This window comes from Gadus macrocephalus, chromosome 18, assembly GCF_031168955.1.
Source record: "Gadus macrocephalus chromosome 18, ASM3116895v1".
Lineage (NCBI taxonomy): Eukaryota > Metazoa > Chordata > Actinopteri > Gadiformes > Gadidae > Gadus > Gadus macrocephalus.
Window position 1 is genome coordinate 17064200 of NC_082399.1, and position 16442 is coordinate 17080641.

The window sequence follows — 16442 nt, forward strand, 5'->3', positions numbered from 1 at the left end:
ACTCAAGCTTATGGTTATTGTCCCCACCACTTCTAAAAACAAACTGACGCCCTTGTCCGTATCGATCTCCAACACTTCCTGTTTTCAATGACGCAATATGACGATTTTTGCGTACAAGAAAATAGGAAGTGTAAGAGGGGATGATTCTCGTAAGACTACAACCACTAGTCCCACCCCCCTCTAGGGGGTGGGACCCACTGACGCTACAGACCTATTAGAGCAGTGCCAGTGGGTGGGACTTCACCAGCAGAAACTAACATCCACAGCGTCTGAAGCTAAGATAACAGAGGCTGTTGATAAAACTGAAGTACATTGGCGGAGGGTACTGGATCTGACATAGAAGATGGCTCCATGCAAAAGTTCACCATTTCGAAAGAAATACAAACGAGGACTACCGTATTTTCCGCACTATAAGGCACACCGGATTATAAGGCGCACCTTTAATGAATGGCCTATTTTAGAACTGTTTTCATATAGGCCTATAGGGCGCACCGGATTATAAGGCGCATAGAATAGAAGATACTGCAGTCAAACGTTTGACTGGGGTTGCGTTATGCATCGACTAGACCGAGCTGTGCTAAAGGGAATGTCAACAAAACAGTCAGATAAAGTCAAACTTTATTAAGCGTTCTGACAACTCCGGTCACTCCCATGGTAACGATGTTCAAACGTTAATGTGCATATTAACAATATCTCATCAATATCTGATCAATATCAATATCTCTTAACAATAAGCTCACTTTTTCAGTTCATTCCCCGTCTACGAATCCCTCGAATTCTTGTGTGTCCGAATTGAACAGTTGGGCGAGTACGGCATCCAACATGCCCGGATCCCTCTCGTCATTATCCGAGTCAGTGTCGCTGCTGTTGCCTGGCAGTTCAGTGATTATTCCTGCCTTCGTGAAAGCTTGGACCACAGTTGAGACTGTTATATCAGCCCAGGCATCCACAATCAATTGGCAGATAGTGGCGTAAGTCGCCTGGCGCTGTCTCCCCGTCTTGGTGACGTGTGTTCGCCTTCTTGGCCCCGTCCACACGAAGCCGATTTTTTTGGGTGAAACCGCATAAAAAAACGCTTTTGGTGGACACGGGCTACGGCCACACCAAACGCGTGTAACGTGCCTAACTTGACGCTTGATCATTGTGTGTCACAAAAATGGTTCAACGCGCCAGTGGCTGCGCTGGATTTAGGAGTCCGAGGTAGGAAACCCAAACACCGCCGTGTTTGGGTGCATGATAGAGTTTAGATCGGGTTAGATTAAATAATCTCGGATATAAATAACAATAATCGGGTTAAATAACTTCACATGGTGTGTCTGGTGTGTTTCCAGCATTCGTAGTGTTGATCAGCAGATAGTCCGCCAAGACGTTGAGGTTGCTTAGCAACCAGAGACGCTGTCCATGCAAGTGAATGGAGCGTTCCCTCTTCGTCATAACTATCAAACCAAACATCCTTCACATGATTCAACAAGCGAACATTATGAAATTAAAATGCACATTTCTCGCTAAAAATGTTTACATAAACGCATTTAATGGCGTAACTATGTTACTATTTCCACCCAGAATAAAGAAAGATGTCGGCCGTATGCTTCTGTGCAAGCGTCACTACTCTAGTGACGTCGGGTCAAGCTCCACGCTGATTTGTTCCATTAGTAGCTGGAACAAGGAGGTGTCCGATAGGCGGAGATGATCAGCGGGAGTGGCCGCCAGCGAAGCTGTGCATGGTGGGAGTTGTTGTCTTCAATCCACAAGCGCCAAAAAGTCACTTTCTGCCTTTTCTCGGTCAAGACGGCACCAAATTAGAATTTTATTTTATTATTCGACTACATATAGGACCCAATTTCAATACATATTCATGCCTCCACCGGTGAAATGCTCCTTTAATGATAATGATTTGACAGAATCAAAACAAGTTTCCTCTGCCCAAACTGCGGGCCTAACCATTCGGCCAACCAAGCAAACGGAAAGGGCCAAATATTATTGCAACAAAACCCTACTAATAGAGCTATGATAGAAGTGATAGTTGATAACGCGAAAGACATGCCACAAAACAATGCCTGGTACGTGGACAAAGCGAACCCTTTCAATGCCATCCCCCTTACATTTCTATATCCTTGTGTTTTAATATACCATTGTCTTTCCTTGAAACAGATTCACCCCAGTTCCGTGCCCCCACAACCGTCCTGCACACACCAGGTGATAATTATGGGTTCTGCCTTATTTATTCTGGGCTTGGCAAACAAAGAAGTACAAATATAAAATCGAATGCTGATCTCTCTCTGAACCCTTTTCTTCCAATGAAACAGATTCAGTCCAGTTACATGACCCTTTGAACCCTACACACGCAACAGGTGATTATATTCTAGGGACTGTACTGTGTTCAGCATAAATGATGTATTGATGTATAATGATGTATAAGATGTATTCTTAATTGTATCTATTGCATATCTCTCTAATATCTCACCCTTGCCCTTCATTGAGCTGATTGAGCTCAGTGCAGTGCACCTTCCATCTTGCACACTAGTACATAACAGGTCACTATTATGGGTTCTGTAAAAGTAGAACTCGGCGCGTCTGAGCTTTGTTTTTTCAAAAGCAGAGCCCATTTTGGCAAGGCCACCTAGGGCTTGTTTTACCCCTAACGCAATTTCTAGCTACTGGGGGACCATAGGCAGGCTAGGGGAACTCATATTAATGTTAGAAAACCTCAATGTGAAATTTTCCTGCCATGGGACCTTTAACTAAGTGGAAAGTATTTTGCTCTCATTGTAGGAATTTCAAAGAAACTGTTAGCAATCAGTATGCAGAAAGACTGAGAAACTCAAGAAGTGAATGAAGAGCATCAACAACCACATGCTCAACCTCCGGGCAAGAGAGAATTACAAAGTGGACCTTGATCCTGAACCATGTTTGAGATGTCCATATACATGAGGATCCTCTCTACCCCAAGTGCGAGCATTCGATCCGCAAGACAAATGACCAGAGTAAATGGCTCCAAGTTGGTATTTCACCAATATACAGGTTAAATGTAAAAAAAGACTACACAGTTATTTACCCGAGGACATTGTTGTAATATGCTGAACTGTATGGTTAATGGTTTTCCAATATAATATTTTCTTATGCCTGCAGCAACTCCCAACTTTCTACAAGTTTTTATGTTGCTGACATGATTGACCTTATTTTGTCTTTCCCAACCTTACGCCATACACCGAGGCACTGTTTGAGATCCCTGTCACAGATGACCGTACATCACAGTATGAGAAGCCTGACAAGGAGGCGGTCATCGGTAGCCTTGAAGGTTCAAAAGGGGGGCCGTTTAAAACCAACGTATAGTGACCTTCCTCATTAGAAAACTCTGAGCGGATGCGCAAGACCACACAAGCTGGAATAACCCGGATTCTGCGTCCCAGCACCAACTCGCAAATGAACGATAGGAGAGATACCTGTAGCGACTGAACAATTGATTCAGTGGATTTAGTCTTGCAGAGATTTATCATTGCTTTGTGTTATTATGAAAATAAATATTCCTTTGCTATGGATGGCTTGTTTTGTAACAATATAAGTTTTTTTTTTCTATCTTTTTCTATCTTGACAAAATTAGGCACAAGATTTAGAACAACTTTATTTATCAGTTTATTACATTTTGTAACAAAGCACAACTTACTGGTGTATTCCTCGAAAATGCAGAGGACCATAGTCAGCTCGGTATATTTGGCTGGCATTCTGAAGAGAGTAGAAATTGAGGCAGACAGGCTCCAATCTACAGATGAACATTTCAACAAAACAAAAAATATGTATGTAGACTTTAGGAAACTCCCCAGGGCAAAAGAATCAACTAGTATAAATGGTCAAATAGCTGAGTGTGTACACAACTACAAATACCTTGGGACAATCATCGACAGCAAACCAAGTTTTGAGGCAAACTATGAGGCTGTGTATAAAAAGGCGAACCAGCGCCTACATTGTCTGAGGCAACTGTCCTTCCATATTGACAGAAAGATGCTCACAATGTTTTACAGATGCTTCAATGAATCTGTAATTTCCTTTAGCCTGGTGTCCTGGTTCAGCAAACTACCCCTAAAAAATAGCTAGTAGGTTAATTGGAGAGCCACAGCTGAACCTAGAAATCCTTCACACTAGGCAGCAACAGAGGCTTGTTTGGTCCATCCTAGAAGATGGATCCCACCCAATAAATGGTGAATTCCAGCTTCTCCATCAGGCCGTAGGTTTAAAATGCCTACAGGTAAAACCAAAAGGTACAGAGGTAGTTTTGGTTCCTTCAGCTATTAAGACCCTGAACAATACTTTAGGCTATTTGTAGACTACACACTTATCTTTTTAAATTATGCGCAGCACAGCCTACCTAATCTATTTATTTATTCATTTATTGACCCAGCTTTTTTGTATTTGATATGGTGGTTTTTATTCTGTATTTTATCAACGGTATTTTGATAGTACTATTGTGTACTTTGTATCTATATCTCTACGCCTGGGGAACTTGTTGTTATTGTTATGTCATTGTCTTATGTCAATGTTGTCAATGTTGTCAATGTTGTCTGTGTGTAATTTGCCACTCTTTTTATCTGCAACCAAATCTACCCTTGGGTACAAAAAAAGTTACCTTACCTTAGGGTGGCGAGACAAAACGTCTGCCACTGTATTCTGCTGCCCAGCCTCTACAAAGTCTCCACCCATAACAGCCGTGGAGGTGCCGGACCAGGAGCTGGTTCAGCTGCATCCGGACACTCCTCCAGTGCTGCTCCTGCTGGAACGCCTCTGTTCCATTCTGCGCCAGATTCGGCCTCGTCCTCGCTGTCCACCTCTTCCTCATCTTCCCCCTCGTTTCTCCGGTTTCTCTATGGCGTCGCTCAACCCACTACAGCAACCAAATGTGAGGGACCAACGTGGTCCCCCCCGAGTATTTGGGATACGGACTCACTGGACTGGAGAGTGTGGACCAAAAACGAGGGGTAGCAATTCCGTTTAGCATAGCAAAGCAAGACTTTAGCGTAGCGTTTTTATTACTGGCCTCCCATCAAGCCAGCACCTACCCTCACTCACCCCAAACAAAACATGAGACACCCCTTAAATAAGCAAAGGAATTAGTCCCAGGTTGAGCAATCAGGGCCAAATAGGCCATACCACTTACATGGGGGAACAATTCCTGGCCACGGCTAGATGGACTGACATACTGCCCCCTACTGTGGCAGAAGTACAATTCCAACAATCAGTTTGCAGGAATGTGAGAGACAGTGAGAAGGGGTTTCACTTTCTCACAATGCCTTGAAGATTGAGAATTTAGACCAAGACCTGGGGAAACTCAAGTCTGCCAGACTCACTGCTTCAAAGTGCCTAGTTTAACAAAATTTTTGCGTTCATTTCTACCATCATTAATTTCTACATCACTGTTTTACTTTAATCAACCTTTTATGGTTGCAGCAGGCTAAGGATGCAGTGTTTGTAATAAGAACGTAGTAAGCAGTAAGAACGGCGTTAGGTAACGCCGTTATTTTCTCAGTAACGGGGTAATCTAACTAATTACTGTTTCTGTCGTTACAACGCCGTTACCGTTACTGTATGTTAAATGCGGTGCGTTACTATGAATTGATTGAATAAACTGCGTAATCCGAACGCACCCCTGGCTCCAAACACAAACTGCTAGTGAGGAGACCGGGGGGGTATTCCATCAACCAAGCTAAAGCCGAAGCCGGGCTTATTTTGCTTAGCCTCGCTACTTTAAGCTAGAGTTGCGTTACATGAACGTGACTTAAGGGAATCTACGCTAAGTAACCATGGCAATTTATCAGACCAAACTCTCAGGCTTACTTGAGGGGTGTTTCAGAGAAGACCCATCTGTCGGAAACAAGTGTACCATCAGACGGTTCCGCCAAGCCTAGTCCTCATGATTTTGTCATAAATGTACATATATGAAGTTCAAACAGCTTATATTTTCAGTAATGCCCTGTTTACACCTACCCGATAGTGGGCATCGGGAAACACCGTTACTCTTCCCGGGAACATCGTTAGACAACGGGAAGAAACGGGAAGAAATGCTCAATGATCGGGCAACATGGGGCAACATCAGCAAAGAACGAACATGTTTGTTAATTTTGGGTCTATCGGGGTAGAATCGGTTACCAGGTGTTGCTATGGTCTAATCGGCTATAATCGGGAATAGAACGGGAGTATAACGTAAGACATCGCAAGTCGTTCGGGAATTTTCCTGGGGTACATTCCTGGGGTACTATATTCGTTAATCTTCCGTGCTTTATCGTATTTTATCGTCTTTATATCGGCAACCTCAACACACGAAAGACCCCTGAGAGACACCCGACGTCTCTAGGGAAGACATAAGGAATAGCACGTTTATTACACGAATGCACACGAATTACACCCGATAGAGTCACGCTATTTATTTATTTCCGCGAATTAGACCCGTAAGCCAATGTAACCCGAAACATACAGATTGCAGGCCGAATTATACCAGTAGTCTAACGACAAATAACGATTGTGACCAGATTGTGGAAGACCCTCAATCTGTCACTTGGGTATAAATAGGGGGTGATGGATGGATGTCCTACTTTTATAATTAAAGGGGTACTTCGCCCATTTAGAACCGGCGTTCTATTATTATAAAATCGCTATTGTAATATAAATAAATATATAAATAAATATCAGTCTAAACCAGTCTCCCCTTGGTCTTCTCCCGAAATGACGCCAAATGACGTCAAATGACGCCAAACGCACTTCGGGTGTCTTCCCTGGCATAAATCGTTATGTTATCGTTATAACATTGGGTATGTGTAAATGCTACCCCGATAAATTGACCCGATCATACATTTTTAGCCCGATGTCACCCGAATCACCCCGACTTCCACATCGGTGGTCCATCGGCCATTAGCGGGATGGTGTAAACGGGGCATAAGGGTCTAAGATTAAATGATGCAAATAAAATAATGAAAAGAATTGCTATCAATTGTTATTGTGGATATTTTCTATACACATTTTTTGCCAAATTTTTGTATTCAATCTAAATTGGGCACCAGCAGTTGGGTGAGGTCTGGCCCTATAGTACGGGCGACCCGACTTCGTATCCTGGGTACGTCATTGAATTCTTGCCTTTGGCTTATTTCCTTTATATCAGAGAAATTAGGCCTAACAATTTACTTTTTATATAATAAATATGTCTCACAATATCCCTAGAACCCAAATATAACTTGCAAAAACCCATGGTAAAGTTAATGTTAATATTAATGTTACTGATAAACCTTTGTCACAATGACCAAGACAATGCTGCATGGGAAATTGCAACCACATAAATTCCACTCAGGTGAGTTTCACGGCAGGCAGCCAAGACGACTTCTGTTGAGAAAAATACTATGGTCAGTCAATTTAGAATAGGCCCATTCAAAGAAAGCAAATAAATTGCATGAACTTTTTTGGATTTCTCCAGTAATCCTTCCTAAATCACTAATTAGGTAGACCGGGTGCAAGTCTGACACGTTACCTCAAGACTATCACCCTGATTTCTAAACTAGAGTCAATATTACATTAAAATATGTTACGCTTAATACTACTTAATCATACAAAAGATCGGCGATTTTATTGTCAGGCGGCCTCCCTGTTTTTATGAATGGTTCCGGTGTTCCCTTTTTGAGTTATTATATGCTTGTACTCCTCATAGACCTCCACAAGCAGCTTCGGTTCGCCGCTGGAAAAGATCCCGTTCGGTCCTTTTCGGATATTTGATCCGTGATTCGACATTCATGGTTCTGGGCTGGTTACATATCTCGTGAGCCCGCGTAATCCACGATAAAGTAAGCCTGGCTGGAAATAACATGAGCAAGGCGCGGCTGAACTGGGTTGAGTGAACGGCTTTTGCCTCAAGTGGAAGTTGGCTTTAGTTCTAACCGGGCTCAACTAAGCGCCACTTTCGTTAGCGACGTGGATGGAATACCCCCCGGGTGGGTTAACAACGAGATAAGCGATTATGATTGGCTAAGGCAGAGTGATAGCCAATCGGAGGCAGTATTTTTACACACAAGCCAGGACACGCGCGCCACACACACATGCACACACCAAACTGATTCGATGAAGCAGCAGAAATGGCGAGTCCGGAGCAATCCGATGAAAAGTTGGCATTTTCTGTAGTATTCGGCAGATGTTCCACAGCCTTTGCAACCAAGCAAATAAAAATTCAGTTGGAAGTGTATCAGGGCCTTGAATGGCCAGTTCAACCATTTAAAACATTAAGGCCAAGTGAAAGAAGAAAAATCCAAATTCTTTGACAACTTTCTCTTTTTTAAATAGAACTTGAATAAACCAATAAAAGGAGTGTGGAAATTATGAACCATTACACGATTTACTGTTTATCTTGATACAAGCACATACATTTCACTTCTTTGAATCCATCAGCCTGTCAATTTGTAGTTTGAACCATAAATAGAACAGTGTTTGGGTGGGTTAAGGTTGTATTGAAACGATTTAGCTTCATTCACACCCATTCTCTTACCGTACGTCCACACCAGGAACAAAGTTTCGCTGCGAATATTTCTGTTCGCTTTGGTCGCTCATGACGTACAATTCAATTATGCAGACGCATTTAAAGGAGCCATCTGCTTTTAGTACAGACAGCCATATCAAAGAGTTAACTCCCATACACTTTGGCCATATTGCCGAGACGGTTTTGCTTGTTGGATAAAGTGCTTCGACAACAGTGATTCCCCCCAATATAATTTTTTTTTTTAATGTGATGTATTGTGTGTATGTCCAGTCAGACTTGTTCTGTGTGGTCTTGTAGGCTACTGTCCTGTGTGGGCCGAACCACCTAAATGGATTCCCGACGATTTGTGTCGTTTGGTATTAATAAAGACTTGACTAGGCTATCTATCTATCTAGACTATTTAATTAACAATTATTCACCTCAGGCTCCGTGAATAGTGGGGAATAGAGGGATAAAAGACAAGAGATATATCCCTTGTCATTTATCCCTCGTCTTGTCGATTAGTTTGTTTATGTGACGATTTCAAAAACTTTTTTGTTTTTGTTTAAAGCATGCTACACGCGATTGGTTGGTTAGATTGGTGGCATGGAGAGCAAATTAAAATGATTCCCGCTTAAATACGAACGTTCTAGATGTCATCATCATCATCGGGTGCCCATCAACCTACAGCCGCGATTAATACTTCAGCCGACATTTTGTTCAGTGAGTGAATAAAGGTAGGTAGGAACCAAAGTGCCTGCCGATGTTCCCTGGGATCCACGCAAGCGAAGAGCGTCTACATTCCGATTGGCTGTCAGTGTTTGGACGCTGAAGCGAATCATAGTCATTTGCATAAAGTTAAAAAGTTTTCAAATTCTTTTTGACGCTCTGGTCGCTCAACTTTGGCCGCTGGTAGCGTTGGTCGCTTTGGTCGCTTTGGTCGCTCTTGCCCATAGAAAGCGAATGACTTCCGGCGATTTGGTCGCTCAATTCGCTTCTGGTGTGGACGTACAGTTACTGGTGAAACTTCTATTAACTCTTCCAGTCACTGTTGCTTCTGCAGATACAAGCTTCTCAGCTTTAAGACTCATTAAAACCTATCTCAGGTCAACCACAACCCAGTGTTGAGGAATGCATTAATCACTAAACTGCAAAATATGCTTTCGTCTCATTCTGTTTTCATCCCCCTCCCTGCCAGATCCCTTTCTCTGAACCCCGGTTTTTGCAGTGTAACAATTGATAGCTTCTAGGAGGGGGAAGAATGTGTGGGCGAGTGCACATTCTTCGGAAATGAAATTTAATTCTCATCTATCTTTCCACGGACCCCTGCAATCTGCTCACATACCACTAGGGGTACGCATACCCCCGGTTGAGGACCAATGCCCTACAGCATCCATCCATGCGAGGGTTTCAGCGTTCCCATGGGCTGCCTCTGACCGGTGACTGACAGAGATAGCAAAACGATGGATAAAATGATGGGATAGGATAGGATGGTGTCCTGGTCTTAACTGTCATTATTCTATGACATCCAAACCTGTGGTTCACCACTTGATCGCATGACATTCCTTCTCCATTATACACTATCTTGGTTTCCACGGCAACAGCTCAATGTACATTAGCTTCCTGCTAATGTACATGAATGGGTGTGCGTAAGTCTGCACCACCAGTGGTTGGTAAAAGTCCAGGGTCACCAGCAGGGGTCCCGAACATGGTGCTCCTTTTACGTCTCCACAGTCCACGTACCTGGGCAGACTCCTCCTGGTCAGATACACAATAGACGGGGCAGGCAACAGGCGGGTAATTCGACAGGAGGGGGTTTTACAACAGGTGGTTAGTCAGAGAGACAGGCGTGGGTTTCAGAAACAGGCGGGTTGTCAGTGAGACAGGAGAGGGTATCAGAAACAGGCGGATAGTCACTGAGACAGGCGAGGGTTCGGCAACAGGCGGGTAGTCAGTGAGACAGGTGAGGGTTTCAGAAATAGGCGGGTAGTCAATGAGACAGCTGAGGGTTTCAGAAACAGGCAGATAGTTAGTGAGACAGGCGAGGGTTCGTCAACAGGCGGGTAGTAAGTGAGAAGGCGGGTTTGGCAGCAGCCGGGTAGTCAGTGAGAGAGGCAAGGGTTCGGCAACAGGCAGTCAGTGAGACAGGCGAGGGTTCGGCCGCAGGTGGATATTCAGTGAGACGGGGGTGGGTTCGGCAACAGGCAGTTAAACAGACTTCGCACAGGGAGAAGATGCTTAGCGTGAGTGCCGGAACACTATAACTAAGAATCTCAAAAGGTGAAGGACCAAGTCTAATGATCTAGAGATTAATGTCTGGAAAACTGTGGTTGATATACTGTGTGCTGATGAAGTAAATTGCCGACAGGTTTGTAGAAAGGAGATAACGCTGACCACCGCTAAGATGCAGAAGACAATATTTCTGAAAGGATTTGTCAGCGAAACACTAAATATAAATATGAGTTTATATTGCTGGGATATCAAAAAACGTATTAAAATAATTAAATCATCATTCTGGCATTATTGTATAAAGTGTGACTGTATCTACCCTGGTTACAAAAACGATGTACGCCTCGTACTGATGTCCACAGCCACTTTATTCTCCAAAGTTATGGAACACCGTGAAAACTGCAGTAAAATAAAATTTATTTTCACAGATTATTAACTAGTACATCGGAACACATAGTTTACGCCTGTTTAGCCAGCAGTAGACTCCTCTCTCGTCTCTCTCTCCCGCTCTCTCTCTCCCGCTCTCTCTCTCCCGCTCTCTCTCTCCCGCTCTCTCTCTCCCGCTCTCTCTACTATTTCCAGTTCACGTCTAACTTGACCAGGAAGTGACCTCTTCATCCATTTGTTGTAGACATTTCAATTTTAACAGCAGAACCATAAAGTAAACTGCATTTAGCTATCATTAACTTATTTAACAGAATAAAATGAACATAATAGAATAAACATAATAATATAACAGTTAGAAATCAAATTACTTTTGTACTCCTACTTCCGGTGTTGCCATAGTAACACATTGCCATATTTCGAGCGGTAGCTACACTCCCACCAAATTACCTTCAATAACACAAATGGAGATGTGAAATACATTTAAACTCTTCATTAATGGTAATTTCCAAGCTCTGGTCTGCTATTTCCCGTAACATTCTGACATTTGAAAATGAACCATGTGACCATAAGCACCATTTTCCACAACAAACAATTCAACAACACAGTTAATCAACATAATTCACCTCCCAACACTTAAGAATACCCATTTGAAAATGAACCACAGTATAACGACTACCTTTAACTTAGAAAGGATACATTTAATCAATATCTGACCTTTCTCCCCTTATTCGCTACTCTTCACTAGAACTACTAACTTCTGAATGGGTCTTTGAACAATGGATGGTTGATTGAGACGTTCCGTTCTCTCACTTTCCGTACCAGACCATCATCGTCTTCAGGTGCTTCGACAACCTTGGCAAGTTTTCATTCATTGCGAGGGACGTCCTCGTCCTTGATGATCACAATGTCACCAACATCCACGTTACGCCTTGGCGCATGCCATCGCTGACGCAGAGTAATAATTGACAGGTATTCCTTCCTCCATCTGTGCCAAAATTGCTCAGACAGATATTGGACCCTTCTCCAAAGTTTTCTAGCATACAGGTCTTCCTTGATAAACTTTCCTGGCGGAGGAAGTGGAACCGAAGATTTCATTGTAATCAAATGATTCGGCGTGAGCGGCTCCAAACTTGTGGGATCACTGATGGTGTCGACAGTGAGTGGACGACTATTTACAATGGCCATAGCCTCGTTTTGCTGGATTCCTCACTTTAAGATCTGCAGGAAGCAAATATCTTCTTGATATGCTTTTGTCGCCTGATTTGGTGTCTGCAAAGTCGGACTCATGAGCCTTGATGATAGAAGAAGGCGTGACAGGTGGTAGCTCTCTTACAGATACCCGATGGCAAAGTCCAGTCACATCTTTAGCATGCACCCTCTGTGGCACGCTTCCCACAATGCTCCAACCGAGGTCGGTTTTGATGGCGTAGGGCTCGTAGTCACCCCCAGTGATGACCTTTCTTGGTATTAGCGCTCTGGAGCAGTCATAGCCAATCAATAATCCCACACCACAGTCCATCAATGGGGGTATCTCCTCGGCCATGTTGACGAGGTGTTTCCATTTTTGAGCTGTTTGACAAGTGGAGATATGTGTGCGTTCAAGAGGAATGAAGTCTCTCGTGTAGGCTGGAGGTAAGCTGATGGAAATGTTTGAGGAGAGACCTCTGATTTTGAGATCACATACTCTTTGACTCTTAACAACTGAATCTTTCCCCATCATGGTGGAGAGCTTCAGCTTCACAGGTTCCATCGCTGCCTGAAGCTTTTCACACACCTCTTGATCCACAAATGTGTGACTGCTTTGAGTGTCCAGTAGGGCATATGCTAGCGTTTCATTATTGGGAGCGTTAGGTGCTGAAATCCACACTGGCACGATCATAGTTGTGCTCCCACCTTCTCCATTTACGCAGCATGATAATGAGGATGTACTTTCCTCAACTGCACTTCGCCTTGAGTCTGCTGAGAAACGATCCTCATGCAGTGGAGTTGGGTGATTCTTTCTGCATATGACACGGCTGGCTGTTTCTAAAGTCTTTAGAGCTGTGACCTTTTCTTAGACATGCAAAACAGTTTATTTTCGTGTATGCATTTTTTTTTTCTTCCATAGACATTTCGGTTAGCTTTCTGCTAATGTAGACACCACCGCTCGTTGTAGCTCCTAGCCGGTAGCGTGTTGCAGGATGTAGACACCGCCGCTCGTTGTAGCTCCTAGCCGGTAGCGTGTTGCAGGATGTAGACACCGCCGCTCGTTGTAGCTCCTAGCCGGTAGCGTGTTGCAGGATGTAGACACCGCCGCTCGTTGTAGCTCCTAGCCGGTAGCGTGTTGCAGGATGTAGACCCTGCCGCTCGTTGTAGCTCCTAGCCGGTAGCGTGTTGCAGGATGTAGACACCGCCGCTCCTCGTAGCTCCGGGATGTGAAGCATGGTTGCACTTGTGAAGCCTCGTGATGGATTAGGACACGTTTTCACTGTAAAAACGTGTACGCCTCGTACTGATGTCCACAGCCACTTTATTCTCCAAAGTTATGGAATGCCGTGAAAACTGCAGTAAAATAAAACAAATTTCACATACATTATTTTCACAGATTATTAACTAGTACATCGGAACACATGTCTCAATATTAAGAATATTACCGTTTACGCCTGTTTAGCCAGTAGTAGACTCCTCTCTCGTCTCTCTCCCGCTCTCTCTCTCCCGCTCTCTCTACTATTTCCAGTTCACGTCTAACTTGACCAGGAAGTGACCTCTTCATCCATTTGTTGTAGACATTTCAATTTTAACAGCAGAACCATGAACTAAACTGCATTTAGCTATCATTAACTTATTTAACGTAATAAAATGAACAAAATAGAATAAACATAATAATATAACAGTTAGAAATCAAATGACTTTTGTACTCCTACTTCCGGTGTTGCCATAGTAACACATTGCCGTAAATGACAACCAGCCCTACTCATTCTTTCTAGATTTAAGTCACACATTTCGGTGCACAATCAAAGCTCTCATTAATCTACTTGACTTGAACATTGACCATTTACTTCGGCTGATTGAAGCAATCATCAAATGAGGAAGTGAATTAATCACATAAGAAAGTTTGAGAGATTGATCGTAGATTGCTATGATGTTAGGTGATACCACTGTTAATGTTTGCAAACGTAGCTAATGCTAGATTTAATGTTAGAATTGTGTCATGTTGAAGAAAAAATGTGTAATACACTTAAAGTATGTATACTCTATATTATAAAATATAATAAAGTTACTATTACAGAATTGCATCTCACAAACCTTTGTTTCGATGCATGGTTTGAAACAATATTAGGGACTTATTAAAGATGGTTACTCATGTCTTCAATTTAATATAAATGGAAACACAAAAATAATTAGTGACATACAATAACTTTAAATCATATTTATGACTAATGTTTGCTTGTCTTCAATGCTCTTTTTGAACTTTTAACAGAACTCATCAAGACATTTGTTTAGAACCAGCCAATTGCCGAGAAAGGCAAACTCTTAAATATGTGGGATCACTGTTTCTATCCTGAGGCAGTACTGAAGGTAGTCAGTAGTCATAATTTGAAAACAACTAGATATATGGTTACGACAAACAATGTTTTTAGTGCTATTTATTCACATGTTGGTGCAGAATAAAGAATTTAGAAGTGTTTTTGAATGTCTTCAGAATACTTTTACTGCAATGCAATCTTTAAAGGTACTTGAGTATCAACAAGAATAGCTCTGCTGGTTACAGAGCAAAGCTTAATGACAAGAGAAAGTTATATGGTTATGTCCCCCAGTTGTTGAGAGTGTAGTTCCCAATATAGTACGTTTTTCAGTTCACAAGATGTCAAGATTATTCAATTCAAAATATAATTCCTTTGTGTTAAAAGTTCTCCTCGCCGGCTTCTTTGAAATGCACATGGCTAGCATAGAAGTGGATGGGGAAGGGTCATCAATGAGTTGTTACGACAGTGTTGTAAAATATCTACTACTACTACTAAAAGGGTGAGCGCAAACTGAGAAAACTGCAAAGAAAAGGCTGATCCTGCATAGTGGGCCATTAATATTGATGATTAAAATATATTTTTCTGCTTCTTATTTTTACATATATACTAACTTATTTTACCTGCTTTTTACTTACTTTAGCTTGTATTGTTGCTGCTATGTGGCTGTTGAGGAACTAAGCCTAAACATGATACGTATGTACTTATCACATGAGAAGGAGTTTTGTTGTACTGAATATCAGCACCGCTGTGATTACGCCGTAGGCCGAGTTCCGAAGATCATCACAGCCGTGCTGATATTCAGTTCAACAGCACGACCTAGAGTGTGATATTGCTTTTTTATTACACGTCTCTTCGAAATGCTGTGGAAAAAAATCGAATTTAATAGATTTGATTTCCTGTATTCAGGTGCATTTTGGGGGTGGCCACTACCTATTTACAAACTATTCATTCAGATTCATAGCCTACATCCTGACTTGCAGGGCCTTGAAAAGCTTACACTGCATATACAGACCTAATTCATGGTCATTCCACCAGCCATTGCTATTTGACCCATTGTTGTTATTCTGATATTGAGACAAATCATGATCAATGTCCTATAGCGTCCATTTTTGTGAGTCTCAATGTCTACTTCAAATGCAGTTAGAAATATGGAACAGCTGCTTTATTTTGTTTTTATGCTACAGGCCGAAAGACTACATTAATAGGTAACTTACTTGCTCCTTTTAAATATAACATCGCTTGGGGAGTCCAATTCCTCCACTGAAAAGGATGGAAAGTGCTTACAACTCTACTAATTAGCGATCTAGCTCTTCTGTATGTAGTTGTGTTGAACGAATGCTGCTGCGGGAGGTAGCCTATTTGATTGATTCGCTCAATTGTCCAATCATGTGGTGATAACAAAAAAGAAAAGCGATACCATTGGCCTGGGGCGAACACTGGTGCGACGCAAGGGCGAATTTTCTTTCGCCAATGAAAAGCTGTCTCTGCTTGCAAAAAGTTAGCGAGCTTACATTGACTTCAACGTGGCCGGCGCCCTGACTTGGAAGAGGGCTTTATTTCGAATGACCAATAGCTAGCCTAGCCCAAATCATCGACGTTCAGACGCATTTAAATGGTTGCTGGCAGTATTGTTATTGATTTATTTCGTATTGATAATTGTTGACAGATAAATTCAAGTGAACATTTCACGGAGGGGCGGCGCCCTAGAGCCCTCTATTGACCCACCGCCACTGCTGTATTCAGCTCGGTCCTCTTAAAGGACTGAATTTCGAAGTTTAAATTGTTGGGACTTAGCCAAGTCTGAAAGCAGTTCAAAGCCTGTGTTGTACGCCTTAAAG